Source organism: Equus przewalskii, chromosome 9, assembly GCF_037783145.1.
Source record: "Equus przewalskii isolate Varuska chromosome 9, EquPr2, whole genome shotgun sequence".
Lineage (NCBI taxonomy): Eukaryota > Metazoa > Chordata > Mammalia > Perissodactyla > Equidae > Equus > Equus przewalskii.
Window position 1 is genome coordinate 13,900,540 of NC_091839.1, and position 12,272 is coordinate 13,912,811.

The 12,272-nt window shown below is 41.8% G+C and overlaps 1 long non-coding RNA gene across 1 annotated transcript; it reads right to left on the reverse strand.

The window, feature by feature from the left end:
* Nucleotides 1-1,388: 1,388 nt before the first annotated feature.
* On the reverse strand, nt 1,389-5,106 carry LOC139085466 (uncharacterized). The gene is made up of 4 exons (XR_011543777.1): nt 4,981-5,106; nt 3,845-3,889; nt 2,094-2,243; nt 1,389-1,559 (listed from the first exon to the last, which is right to left on the reverse strand). It is a non-coding gene; the product is annotated as an uncharacterized lncRNA (long non-coding RNA).
* Between the last annotated feature and the right edge of the window lie 7,166 nt (nt 5,107-12,272).

Consider the following 12,272-nt stretch of genomic DNA (forward strand, 5'->3'; position numbering starts at 1 on the left):
TAGGCCATTCTGAGTCCCTTGAACTTCCATACAAATTTTAGAATCAGCCTATCAATTTCTGCACAGAAGCCAGCTGGAGGTTTCATAAGGATTGAATGGCATCTGGCAATCAATTTAGGAGTATTGCCATCTTCACAATATTAAGTCTTTCAATTCATGAACAGGGGATCTTTCCATTAAGGCTTTCCTTAATTTCTTTCAATAATACTTTGTAATTATTGTGAGTATAACGATTATATTTCTTTGGTTAAATTATTCCTAAGTATTTTATTATTTTAGATATTATTGTAAACGGAATAATTTTCATCATTTTGTTTTTGGATTATTCATTGCCAATGAATAAAAATATAAATTATTTTTCAATTTATTATGTACCCTGCAACTTTAGGAGTCACACTTTCTTATATCCTCATATGCCTCATTTTTTTAAAGCTTTTTTTTTTTTTTTTTGCTGAGAAAGATTTAACCTGAGCCAACATCTGTTGCCAATCTTCCTCTCTTTTTTTTCCTCCCAAAGCCCCACTACATAGCTGTATATTCTAGTTGTAGGTCCTTCTAGGTCTTCTGCGTGAGCCACTGACACAGCATGGCTATGGACAGGTGACTGGTATGGTTCCACATCCAGGAACGAAACCTGGGCCACTGAAGCAGAGTGAACCAAACTTTAACCACTAGGCCATCAGGGCAGACTCTGCCTCATTTTTGTTTGAAACCTGGAAATTTTAGATAATATATTCTCCCAACTCTGGACACTAAAGCTTAGGCTTTACCTTCAAGGTCCTTTTTAATTTCTGGCACATATGAATTTAAATTTGACTCATTCAAGCCCAGCTATTGACTGAAATATTGTTTTTCTAGAATATCTGTTTTTTTAAAAAACAGGGTAGTAGGTATTTTGAAAATTGTCTGAGGGCCAAGGAGGTGCCAGGTTCTGCACTTAGTACTTGATGCCAGGGCAAAGGACACAGTTCATCTTGTCATCCCAAAGATTCCAGTCCCCCAGGGAAAATAGGCAGATTAATTGCAAGTAGAGAGTGGATGAACTGGAAGAGCATGATCAGGACTCCTAATACTGGGGAGTCAGAGACTATCTCCAGGAAGAAATAACATTTCACCTAAGGTGAGAAAGGCAAATTGTTCATGGCAGGGACAAGCCCTCCATACCTTCTGAGACTCACCTCCCACCTTCACCCCAGTGGCCTCACCACTACACTGCCATTCAATCAAACTCACAGAAAAGACAGTTCTGATGTGTGTCGATATTCCATCAGGGTCTGGAGGAGGAGAGGGCCAGGACATGAAGATCCTGTGTGATCAACCTGGGCACACTGAGACCCTCCCATTGGAAAGATAGTTCCTTTCATGAAAGGAAAACAAGATCACACCTGCAGAAAGAATGGTTTATTGATTGAATCCATGCACAGTGGGAACTTGGTGTAGTGGCGGGCAAGGGATTTCATCTCCGCAGTGCAGAGGATCACCTTCAGGTTTGAGATTTCTTGATTTCCTTCACTTAGGTTTCAAAGGTTTGATTGCATCCATGGCCATGAGTAGACGAACTGTACAGTAATTTAACATGGCATTGATGATAAATCTCAATGAGTTCTGTTTATTTTACCATATAATGACATGAGTGCAAAGGTCTGTTTCTCTTCTCCTCTTTCTCCTCTCTCTCTCTGCTCTTCCCCATTTCTCCTGCTCTCTCACACCTGCTCAAAAGGCTATATTGTACTCTCTCTTTCCCTCTCTCACTTCTCTCCCCCTACCTTCTCTTGCCACTAATCCTCCTCAGATCCTCCTCCTTGCATTTTTTTACCCTGCAAACTATCTTTCTTCTTCCTTTCCTAACTATCCTCTCACTATCTTTTGCATTTTGCCTTTTGTCTCTTACTCTCTTTCTGACTTTCTCCCCTTTCTCCTCTCCAAACCCCTGCTCCTCACTCTCCTCCTGCATCCTTTCTATCTCTTCCCATCCCTCCATCTGTCTCCTCTTTCCTTCTCACTCCTCTCTGTCACCTTGCTCCATCTCTTTATCCAGCTCTGTCTCTTCCCTACTCACTCCCATATTTTCTCATCCTCCCCCAGACACTTACCCTTTTGTTACTAGCAATATTTCCAACCTTTATCATCATCATAGTTAGGAGTGACTGAGCACCAACGTGTCCCAAGCAGACTCCCAGAAGTTGTGCAATCGTCAAATGTTTGACCACAATAGATAAAGGGAAACGTACATTGGGAAATGTCTGAAAAATACAAGGAATGGGTGAGAAAATGCTGAATAGAAAAAGTTTTTTCACATTATCAAGAGAAAGGGACATAAATGCAACATGTTGGGCAAGACAAGGTAAGACTGAGGCTTCCATCTAGGGAGCAATTATGGAAGTTTCCCCTTCAACTGGGAAGCCACGTGCTCTTCACCTGAGGAAAAGCAGCACAATATTTAAATCTCTCCAAATAATGTTTGGTTAGAGAACACCCAGGGCTTGTTGTTGCTGTTGTTTGTTCATTTGTTTAGTGATTTGGCTGGACTATTTCAGTGATATCTATTTTCTCTGCAGGGCACCTCCTTGGGCACACACACTTACCCTAGAAAGACAGTGGGTTTAGCAGGGCTGTCTGTCTGTCTTCCCCCATCTCTCTGGTAAGCTGTCTGCCTCTATAGTTATCTCACCCAGCTGTTAGGTTCCACTAATTTGCTGGCTGATTATTCTATTGTTTTTGACAGTGCCCTGGAACATAAATTGCTTCACAATCAGATCCTATTAAATTCAGACAGGGGTTGCTGTTTTTTTTTTTTTTAAGATTGGCCCTGAACTAACATTTGTTGCCAATCTTCCTTTTTTTCTTCCTCTTCTCCTCAGTACGTAGTTGCATATTCTAGTTGTAGGTCCCTCTAGTTCTGTTATGTGGGACGCCACCTCAGCATGGCTTGATGAGTGGTGCTAGGTCCATGCTCAGGATCTGAACCAGTGAAACCCTGGGCTGCTGGAGCATGAACTTAACCACTCAGCCACGGGTCCAGCCCCTGACAGGGGTTGCTTCTGAGGTCCAACTTTGAGGTTTCTTCTGACCCCAGGAGGACTCCTCTTAGTTGCCTCTTTCCCTAGTTCTCTCTAATTAAATCACTAGCCTAGGGTTTATCTTGTTGATGGCATGGACCTACTAATCTCCTTTTCATTGCTTACCCCGAAAATCTCTATTTTTTACAAGAGTGCCCTTAGTCGTGAACGTCCCCCTCCCCATTCTGTGCCAAATAAAGTCATGGCACATCTGAGATCGTCTCAGTGTGCACTGACTTAGCCATTTTAATGGATTGAAGATGAAAATCCCAGGAAGCCAGCGGGCTTTGTGGTTATGTGGACCTGGCCAAGGCATCTTTGGCCTGCTGAATTCTCTCAGCCTCATCAGCAGATTTACTGGCCACAAATATCAACTTTCCAAAACTCACATGCATATTTCTGTTTGAATATTATCTCCACACCCAGTCCTGCCTTATGCCTCTTGGACAGGCTACCTTATTAGAACGTCATCCCTTGCAATGAGGCCCTATCTGCCTTGGCAAATGGCACCAGCCCTGAAACCCTGACCTGGGTTCAGATTCCAGTCCCGCTTTCTACAGTCTGCTTGGCCTTGATAAGTAAACACTTCTATGGAGGGCCCCTTGTTCCTCACATACAGCCTGGGGATGTGTGCCCCTGCCTCCTCCTGTTGCTGAAAGGGCAAAACTAGCTCTTGCATGTAAAATATGTCAGAAGAATCTCAATCAATCACAGTTACCACCCCACACATGTTAAGTTATTTCACTTGATAGTTGTTTTGTTTCCTTATTTTCCAAATTGATTACCTGGCTTCACTTCAAGAACAGTGCAATTCCCAGACGTCTTCGTAGCTGGAAGAAATTCGGAAGTAGATGAGATGGATGGAGGAGGAGCAAGAACAAAATTAAGGCAATCTGAATACATTCTATATTAGGACCTGCATCTCTAACTTTCTTTGCTTTTGGGGTGGGTTTTTTTTTTTTTTTTTTTTTTTTTGCTGTGGAAGATTGGCCCTGAGCTCACACCTGTTGCCAATCTTCCTCTTTTTGCTTGAGGAAGAGTGGCCCTGAACTAACATCTGTGCCCATCTTCTTCTACTTTTTATGTAGGATGCCTCCACAGCATGTCTTGATGAGTAGTGTTGATCTGTGCCCGGGATCCAAACCCATGAACCCAGGCCACCAAAGCAGAGTGCACTGAACTTAACCACTACACCCCTGGGCAGGCCCCTAACTCTCTTTGTTTTCACATTAAAATGTTATAATTTTTTTATTGTGGTAAGAACACTTAACACGATCTTCCCATTTAATACATTTTCAAGTGCAAGTTCTAGAGATCTACTATCCAATGCAGTGATGAGAATTAGCAATACTGTATATTCTTTCACATTTTGACATCCATGTTTGTTCTAAACAGATACACTCTGGATGTGTACTAGAGGGCTGAACAGCACAGATGAGTAAGAATCTTACACTTTCTCATTGCTATCATACTGGCACACGTGAATTCAAGGACAAAGCTGAGACTCTACACCACAATAATTGTAAGACATTCCCTGAGATTCCACCTCTCCTGCTATTCCAAACAGCAAATCCCATTTTCATAAAAAACTCTTCCTTTGATCAATATAGCTAACCCTGTGTATAGGCTGCCCAGATCTGGGACATTGGAATGGTTATTTAGGAATGCGACAGCTGTCATGAGGGTTGATAGCCAATAACACTGTGGGCTTTTGAGTCAGACTGACTAGCTTTACATTTCAAAGACTCGTTTGAAAATTAAATATAATGTAAAGCCCTTAATAGTGTCTGGTCCTTGGGACCTATGCAAGAATCGACAGATATATTTCTTGCCGCTATTATTATTATTCTATTACACATCAACCCATTTCTGCTGCAGATTCTTCTGCATCAATTCCAGCCAGTCTCCCCCCACCCCTCACCTCCATCCACATGGTCCAGTTGTAGAAAGACAAAGGCACCAGCCCAAATCAGAAAGATTCCCAAATGCAGCGCCATGACGGCTTCCTTGCTGGGACTGACAAATGTCAACAGCCACTGCCTTTTTATCTACCCCTTACACCTTACCCCACACCCCCTTGACCTGATAAGAATCAACCTCACCAGGAAAGTACTTGTGCGTTCCTAAGCCTGAGAGCATGACGTTCAAGTTTATCTCTCAGGTAGCATGCACAGGACATCGGCTAGCCATATAATATCCCTGAGCCTCAATAGTTTAAACTGCAGCAAAAATGTTTGTAAAATATTTTTCAGTTCCAGTGCCCCATGACCAGGAAAAGGAATGAGGGGCAGATGAAAAAGACCATTTTCTCTCACGGGTGTTCGACAGCGTCCATCCCATTTCCTGACCACAGTCTCAGCATCAGGCACAAGCCTCAACCAGATTCCTGTAGGAGCCTCAAGGTAACCTGACGAGGCAGCCGTGAAAGTCTCCACTTGAAGGAAGAAACTGAGGCTCAGAGAAATCCTCAAGGGAACAGGGTGTGTTGGGGCAGTGCCGCTGTTGGGCCTGCCTCACCTAGCGGACATTTTCAGTGTGGAAGTTTTCCTGCCATGTGCCACACTTGACCATATTGATGGTCCCCAAACAGCTTCCGTATCCTGGCTCAAAGCTCAAGAAACACTGTAAACACAGCCCATTTTCCAGACAAGACCAGAAAGGCCTGGAACTCTCCTTTACTCATTATGAAATACTAACCCCCTGATCTGAACTTCAATTTTCTCACTTGCAAAATGCACATAACAATCCCTTCCTTACAACACAATGTGAGTTCTATATATTAGGACCTTTAAGCTGGTGTGGGGACTCCACACACAATAGGTGCTCTGTGAACACCAGCTCACCATGGGTGGGAATCCATAGGTCATCAGCCCTCCAATTTAACCACACACTGCCTAGTGAGGAGTAGAGTATCTTAACTCTCACCTTGAAGAGTGTCACCTTTTTGAAGGTAACTCCCCAGGCCTAACTGCCAGCACACCTCTCCTAGATGACCTCCATTCCCAACTCATCTTCCTCACTGCTTCAGCAATCACAAAAACACACACCCATAGACATTGTCGAAAATAACAGCAACCTCCAGGGGCAAACTTTAAGAGGGATCCGTATCACAGCAAGGTTGTAGAGCTGGTTGGGCAAAACACAGAGCAGCAGACTAGCCATGTTCTACAGGGGATCTAGGGAACACGACGGCCCAAATAAGACTTGATAAGCAGCCACACATCCTTGGGGATCTAGAAGTCTGTGCTCATGTGCAGGGCTGTGTGAGAGCAAAGAGCGCCCTAGTTGTCTACTTGTTCCTGGCTGAGTGTAAGTCCTTGTGTCCACAAAAAGTAAAACCTAGGCATAATTTTCCATTGCTCAAACTTTAAATGTGTTGCCCAAATCATACAAAGATCCACCAAAACATGGTGGAACTGAACTAACTCAAGATATTTCAACACTATGTCTGACCCATCACTGGCTCACCACTAAGCTATGCTGAAACAGAGATGTCTCCTCAGAAGCCAGGTGTAAAAAGAAAAACAAGAACTTAGAAAGAACAGCTGCAACTCAAAACGGATTAAAGACTTGAATGTAAGACCTAAAACCATGAAACTTCTGGAAGAAAACATAGGCAGCGCACTCTTTGACATCGGTCTTAGCAGCATATTTTCAAGTACTGTGTCTGACGGGGCAAGAAAAACAAAAGAAAAAATAAACAAATGGGATTACATCAAACTAAAAAGCTTATGCACAGAAAAGGAAACCACTAACAAAATGAAAAGACAACCTGACAATTGGGAGAAGATATTTGCAAACCATATATCTGATAAGGAGTTATTATCCAAAATATACAAAGAACTAATACAGCTCAACAACAAAAACACCAACAACCCAATTTAAAAATGGGCAAAAGATATGAACAGACATTTCTCCAAGGATGATATATGGATGGGCAACAGGCACATGAAAACATGTTCAACATCATTAACTATCAGGGAAATGCAAATCAAAACTATAATGAGATATCACCTCCCTCCCGTCAGAATGGCTAGAATTAACAAGACAGGAAACAGCAAATGTTGCAGAGGATGTGGAGAGAAGGGAACCCTCATACACTGCTGGTGGGAGTGCAAACTGGTGCAGCCACTATGGAAAACAGTATGGAGTTTCCTCAGAAAATTAAGAATCGATCTACCATATGATACAGCTATTCCACTGCTGGGTATTTATCCAAAGAACTTGAAAACGCAAAGGCAGAAAGATTCATGCACCCCTATGTTCATCGCAGCATTATTCACAATAGCCAAGACTTGAAAGCAGCCTAGGTGCCCATCGAGGGATGAACGGATAAAGAAGATGTGGTATATATACACAGTGGAATACTACTCAGCCATAAGAAACAATGAAATCCGGCCATTTGTGACAACATGGATGGATCTTGAGGGTATTATGCTAAGTGCAATAAGTCAGAGGGAGAAAGTCAAATACCATATGATCTCACTCATAAGTAGAAGATAAAAACAACGACAAACAAACACATAGCAACAGAGATTGGATTGGTGGTTACCAGAGGGGAAGGGGGGAGGGTGAAAGGAGGGAATCAGGCACATGTCTGTGGTGATGCATTATAATTAGTCTTTAGGTGGTGAACATGATATAATCTACAGAGAATTCGAAATATATTACAATGTACATCTGAAAGTTATATAATGTTATAATCCAATGTTACTGCAATAAAAAATTTTACAAAAAAAAGAAAGAACAGCTGAATGGAAACATCAGCAGTTATGGCTGGGTATGCAGACTCCATAGAATTAGTCCAGGAAAGTGACTAAAGAAACAAGTGAACAGCTAGATAAATAACCCTGGGTTTGGGAGTGAATCAAAATCCAGAGTGGTGACAATCTATTTTCAGAAATGTCCTATTTTTGACAAAAAGTTATGAGATATACAAAGAAAGAAAAATGGTCTCTAAACAGGAAAAAAGCAATTGGTAAGAGCTATCTCTGAGCGGTGCAGATGGTGGACTTACCAGACAAAGACCCCAAAGCATATATTACAAATATGTTGAAAGAACAAAAAGAAGCCATGTTACAGAATTAAAAGAAAGTACCATGTGGATTTCTGGGACGATAGCAGCATAGGAGGACTCTGAACTCACTTCCTCCCACAGACACAACAAATCTACAACTACATGTGGAACAATTTCCTCTGAGAGAGAAGTGGAAACTGGATAAAAAGAACCCCACAACAGGGGACAACCCTGGCAGGGGCAGAAGAAGTAGAAATACCTTTCTGCTGAGGGAAAAAAAATACATTCTAGCCACAGCACCTCACAGCCTAGAGCAATCTTAAGGTACAAAGCTTTTCCTGGAAGAGCAGGGGATCTGAACAGGACAGCTATGCCACCATAAGCAGCCTTAGAATTCAGCACAACCAAGATCAGTGTCATAATACCTGGCTTTACTGGATATTAAAACCCAGGGGGAATACGACCAGAAAAACTATCAAACATAAGAGATTGAAAAGCCTGGTCTTAAAGGGCCCGTGACAGATTCACCCATTGTGGAAAAGAACGTATGATGACATTGACCCATGAAATAGAGAATACCAATAAATAATTAGAAATTATTTTTTCAAAAGGACCAAGTGGAAATTCTTCAGTTTGAAAGTATAATAACAGAAAACAAAAACCTCACTAGAGCAGATCCACAGTAGGTTTTATCTAGCAAAAGAATCAGCAAATTTGATGATAGATCAATAGAAATTATCCAGTCTGAAAGAAAAAGAATGAAGAAAGTGAACACAGCCGCATAGCCTTATGGGACACCATCAGGTATAGCAACATATGCATGATGGGATCACCAGAAGGAGAAGAGAGGAAAGGGCAGAGACAATAATAAGATCCATTTGGGGAGTAACGCCATCTTAACCACGTTAAGTCTCGTCATCCAAGAACATGGGATGTCTTTCACTTGATTTAAGTGTTCTTAAGTTTCTCTCTACAATGCTTCGTACAGGTCAAAAAGGTGGATTTTAAGATATGCAAATTTTACTTCAGTGAAGCTCTTTTTAAAAACAAGAGTAAAAGGAAGTTTCTTGGATGCTTACACTGGGTCCCACAACCTGGATCATTATTCAGTCGGCAGGAGAGATGGACACTGAGTTTTTCTCTTCCAGGGACTGAATGTTCTTGATACTCATCAGAAAGCCCTAGACACCTCCCCAGGGATTAACCTACACACATATTAACCGCCTGCATCAACTTCATGTATTTTCATGGTTGGATTTTTCCATTGAACTAAGAGAACCAGGGGACACCTCCTCCTCTTATTAGCACAAAACCTGCCTCCTACAGACCCTGCTTATTCACTCTGCTCCTGAGTGCAACTGCTGGGGGACCCTGTGGGGTGTGCCAAGTCCTCCTCCCCCAGGCTGTGAAGATATGTGACTTCTATACTGCTGTCAATCTCATCTGTGCAGGTGTTGCGTGTTTGGTCATCTCCTTCCATTTAAGGTGGGTATCTCTCCCTCACCAATGGAGTGACTAGGAGGTGATCAGAACAACATGGCTATTTCCCTCGTGATCCTACCAGTACTACCGAGAGTAAGCGGTGACATCAATGGTCCGCTTCTCTGGTAACCTGCAGATCTCCACCCTCTTCCTAGTATGGGGAATCTGCTATGACTCTCACTGTTTCTGACCTCATACCCCACACTGGAAAAAGGGAGGGAAAGCCTGCTTTCTCTCTTCTTTCTCTCTCTGCTCCCTGCATCTCCACCTCTGTCTCTCTGTGTATCTACTTCTGTCTGTCTGACCTGACACAAATTTCTCAGTGAGTCCAGGCAACCGCATAATACAGGAGGTTATTTGTAACACTCAAAGATTCTAGGAAAACATTCACTTGGAATCCTGGCTTAATGGAGTTTCTACCTATTCAATTTTTTAAGGAGGGGAATATAGTAGGAATTTTCTGGTGGGATGCAAAATTTTATGGGTTGTATGTGAGTTTCAGAACTGAATTATTGAAGTTCACTGTGTTTACTGTGGGCTTCCCACATTAGTTACTCTTATTCTAGGAGGAAAAGCTATTCCTACAGAAGAAAGTGATAAAGATGGAAGATACAGCGCTACAAAGCTATCCAGACTTTTACCCCCATTTCCTTTCTGCCATTTTCCCTTGTGGCCCTAACAAGGATCCTCTCAAGGAAGAGCCATGTTTGCTTATTAATTATCACCAAACCTAACACAAGAAAGGAGCTATCCTTGTTTCTTGCCTTGCCTTGAGTCAATCATGTCATTGATACTTTCAGTAGATGTGATATCTCTTTCAGCTGATCATAGTCTCTCTCATTGTACCACCATTACACCACTCTACTCAAGGTCAACCACACTTAGCCCTCAGGAATGCACCTGGTAGCTACTTCTCCTAGTCAAGGAAGCTGGTGGCTTCATAAAATAAATGAAGTGACAAGGGTGTTAGTGATGAAGAATGAGAAAAGAAAAGGAGGTGATGAGGAGCGTGTTGGTGAAGAGAGGGAAGGGAAAGAGGAGGTGAAAGCAAGGAAGGCAGGGAGATAGAGAACAGTTGGAAGAGGAAGAAGGGAGGGAAGCTGGAGGAACAGAAAAGGAAGAGTGGAGAGAAAGAAGAGCTGTAATATGAACTATGTGCCCGACACTGTGGTAAGAACTGTGCCTCATAGAGTCTCACCTGAGTCCTAGAGGAAGGACTAAAAATATCACCATTTTATATATAAGATAGCAAATGCTCAGAAAAAGTTAAATAATTGGCCCAGGATGAAAAGCTTATGAAAGGTACGGCTGAAAATCAGACCCAGGAGTATCAGACTCCAAATCCTAAATATGTATATACTGTGCAGCCTTTATGATGGATTGAAGACACGTAGATGCCAGACATTGAAGAGATAATGTGATGTCGTCAGAAGAATATCTGTTCCACTCTATCTTGCCAATGAAATTATCCTTTATGAGTCTCAGTTTCCCCTTCTATACATGATAATGGTCAACTTCTCTTCCAAGATTTTGGTAGGGTATCTATGAGTTCATGTCCCAGAGGTAGTACATAGTCAAGTGCTCAGTAAAGAATCCTGTCTTCTCCAGTGGCGTTGATTTGGGTACAGCTGAGGTCAAGCAGGCTTGGGATGGGTGGCAGAGAGCAAGTTGTGGATCTCCAACTCAGACAACAGGGGCCTGAAGTAAGGAAAAGAAAAGAGACATTTCCAAGGAGATTTCTTCTGGTTCAGAGAACTCTAATCAGATCAAAAATAAAGACATGCTTTTGAAATAAGAAATAGCAGCTAATGAAAAAGCAAAGAGGCACAGAGGAGAATATGCAGAGAAGGAAGCAATGAGCATTTCAAGATATCTAATTCTGTTAAGTTAGTGAGAAGCCTTTGACGTAAAGAAAGACAGTGAACCAAGAAGGAAAATGCAGAGGAATATCTAGATTCAGATATGAAGCTGGACAAAGAACACTTCCTTTGGTTCTAGAACAGAGAAAATTGACCCTCACAAATTCTGTTGTTTTACTTTCTTTTTTTAAAAAAAAACCACCCTGTTGGATTTTCTGCATAAATATATATCTCATCACAAAAAAGAGAATGCCACAATATATTAAAAGATCAATATTCCCCATTCAAGTTATATTTTTCTAGGCAAAGCAATGGAGGCTCAGAGTTAGAAAACCTAACAATTATAGCAACAGATTAAATACAAATATCACACAAAATCAGTAGCACAGAAGAACATGATTCAATTGCCCCTTCCACCAGCCTGGGGAACTTTTAATTTGGAATTGCTGGCTCATGGATCGAGAGGTGATGTGGTTAACAGCTAACATTAATGAAACACTTACCGTGAGGTAAGCATAAGCCAAGAGCTTTGGAGTCATTCTCCACTTAATACTCATAACATTTAATTCCCGTGCTAGTCTTTGAGCCAGATACTGTTTATTAATTTTTCACATAGAAGGAAGTGAAGCCTCAGAGAGTTCACGTAACTTGCCCAAGGTCACACAGCAAAGAAGTAGATGAACTAGGAATGAAACCCAAGTTTTTATTTTTGTTTGGTTTTTTAGCGACGGAACCTTCATAAAAAACACAATCTATGCCACAACCCTTTACAACAAAGAAGCTCTGTGTGTGATGGCCCTTAAGACAGTGAGAAAACACTGATAATTATAATTAAGAAACATATCTTGAATCCTC